The 2,801-nt window shown below is 37.1% G+C and overlaps 1 long non-coding RNA gene across 1 annotated transcript; it reads right to left on the reverse strand.

The window, feature by feature from the left end:
- Positions 1-1,452: 1,452 nt before the first annotated feature.
- Positions 1,453-1,871, reverse strand: LOC141362478 (uncharacterized). The gene is made up of 2 exons (XR_012368266.1): positions 1,750-1,871; positions 1,453-1,715 (listed from the first exon to the last, which is right to left on the reverse strand). It is a non-coding gene; the product is annotated as an uncharacterized lncRNA (long non-coding RNA).
- Positions 1,872-2,801: the final 930 nt, after the last annotated feature.

The raw sequence follows: 2,801 nt of genomic DNA on the forward strand, positions 1-2,801 counted from the left end.
CGTTTGAAGTCAATAGACCCAAAAATTAGGTTCTTGCGAGAGTTTTTGTAAGACTAGTGCCTTTTCTAAGTGCCAGTCAACCACAAAATAAAAGTCTTTTGTTTACATGCATACAAGTTCGTTCTTTTTATTGTTTATCCTTATATAAGCGTATAAAATGCCGTATCCACACCAGGAAATAAAGCTTCACACAAAGATCGTTGAATTCGTTATCTAATTGGCTACACGTTCTGTCTATCAATATTTTCCGTGAAGTCATTGGAGGAACGCGCGATTGCGCCATTGCGCTGATTTTGTCAACGTTCTTCCGGCTGCATAGACGATGAGCAGCTGAGGCAGTGACTGAAGGCGACGCGCTAAGCTTAAAAAGCTCACTCGAGCGCCTTTATGTTTCTTTCTTACCAATTTTAAGCCAACTGAGGAACACCCTTATCCCAAGTGATGGTTCGACTACGATGTTCCGGTAACTTTAAAACACGCCGGGTGTTGAAAAGGTGGCCAGTTTCAGGTAAGCTATCTTAGCTAACTTTGTGCTCGTTCGCCTAAAGTTAGATTTGTGATGTCCGTTCTACAAATACACTTAAGATCAGTAACGTTAGTTTATAAAATGCAACTATTTGAATGGTTTTAATTGTCCACCTATATTTTTATATTTACGATAGTACAACGAGATATAGTACATTGCATTCTTACAGTAGCCCACGTGATTCCTACAAGTTACTGAGATTTCAGATGCTAGAGTGTCAGTTCATTCCTCATTCAGATATTGATAATGACCTATTAAACAACGTATTATTTAACACTGAAGTTAGAGGTTGTGTGTATAATGTTACTGTCTCTTTTTAATGCATCTCTCTCTTACACACTGTTCTGTTTAAGTATGGGTGCCATTTATATATTAATTCTCATGATGCAAGTTTATTTTAAATACTAACATAAAAATGTTTATGGTTTTATTGTTTTCACAGATGCATTGATGTGTAGTGATGCAGTGGACAACTGTGAGGATGATACAATCAACATGTTCCTAAACTGTGATGCAGAAACACAATGGGAGGATCCATCCGTCTCTGACCACAACTATACTTTAAAATCACAACTCAACCTGAAGCAACCTACATCTGATATGGGAAAACAATGGTGCAGTTTCCCTGACAGGGCTTATCCTGGTCCCAGGCTAAAATGCATATTTGAGCTACAATAATTTAAAAACACCTTGTACTGACATACCTCAACATATATGAGTGCCATTGTTTTGTCACAAGATGTGCACCAGTCTTGTTTTTTTTTTTTTGTAGGGTTTGTTTGTAAATCCTAATATAATTAAATCCTAGTCCTGTAAACCCTGTCCGAGAAACTGCTCCAATGTGTTGAGCTGGCACAAATGTACATATCTCTGCTGAGAAACAACCATCTTTGGTTCAGCTTTACAGAGGGTTGATATTGCATCCATTACACAGTCGCCAAGCACTTTACCAGTACATACACCAACAGCTTCCAGATAAACACTTGGGATCAGCTCCTGATGACTCCGATAAAGCTGTGTCTTAATTTATTGCAGGGTGGTCTTGCTTTACCTGTTGTAAAGTTACATTAAACCTTCATATGTGATCAGATGTCATGCAGTGATATTAAACATTTACAGTGTGATCAGATGTTGTGCATTTATATTAAACCTTTACAATGTGATCAGATGTTGTGCAATTATATTAAACCTTTACAATCAGATGTTGTGCAGTTATATTAAACCTTTACTATGTGATCAGCTGTTACCTGTCATGCAGTTATATTAAACCTTTACTATGTGATCAGATGTAACCTGCCATGCAGTTATATAAACCTTTACAGTGTGATCAGATATTATCTGTAAGTAATTTCTTAAACCATATGTGAGCTTTGTAGATTCCACTTAAAAGGATTTAAGTCTCCTGATTTGAAGGAATAAGTGTTGGCAAGTTTGCAAATTAATTCTATCATGGTACCACATAAAAACGAAATAGTTATTGGACTGGCTAAGGTGCACATTTGCTTTAAAAAAGACGAAATCACTGTGTAAATATTGATAGACATACTTTTAATAATTTTCAATGCTGCTCCATCAACTCCTGACAGGACGAGGTAATTAAATATGCCAGGTTACTTGCCGCGGCCGCTTCATATCATCTAACCACGAGACGATTGATGGGACAATATAAGACTATCCGAGCGTCGTATGAAGTTTTAACCGTGCTCCTAATTTAAAACATTTACAGCAGTAGCGATATTTGTCATTTCGCTAAAGTTATAGTGAACTACAAACAATCTTCTAACCACCAAACTAACCACCAAATGCACTGTGCCATATTAGCAGCGGAAGTCGGTTGACAAAATGCGGAAGAGCGAAGAATTAAAAAGGGGCGTGGCGGAATAAGGTGAATACTCCCGCCTACTTTTACAAACCTGTTTGACCGCTGGTTTTAAACGCGAGTGTAATCTCATATACAAGTGTTACGATTTAGTCCTCAGATTGTATATTATAATCTATTACAAGACGTGCATGTGAAATCTGATGTAAACAATGGACAATATATTATATTTCACGGATTATACGCATTTGTGGACAAAAATGGTCATTGGATGTACTTTGTTGGAGAGTTTTTATGGGTTATTCACACAACTGAAACAGACTGGATTCGATTCGCGTTCCTTATACCAGCACAAAGGTAAGGAGTCAGCTTATTTTATGCATGTTGTCATCTGGACTTCTGTAACAAAATTCTATATTTATGATGCTAGAGCAATTGTATCTCAAAACAGACACC

This window comes from Misgurnus anguillicaudatus, unplaced genomic scaffold, assembly GCF_027580225.2.
Source record: "Misgurnus anguillicaudatus unplaced genomic scaffold, ASM2758022v2 HiC_scaffold_27, whole genome shotgun sequence".
In the NCBI taxonomy this organism is placed as follows: Eukaryota; Metazoa; Chordata; class Actinopteri; order Cypriniformes; family Cobitidae; genus Misgurnus; species Misgurnus anguillicaudatus.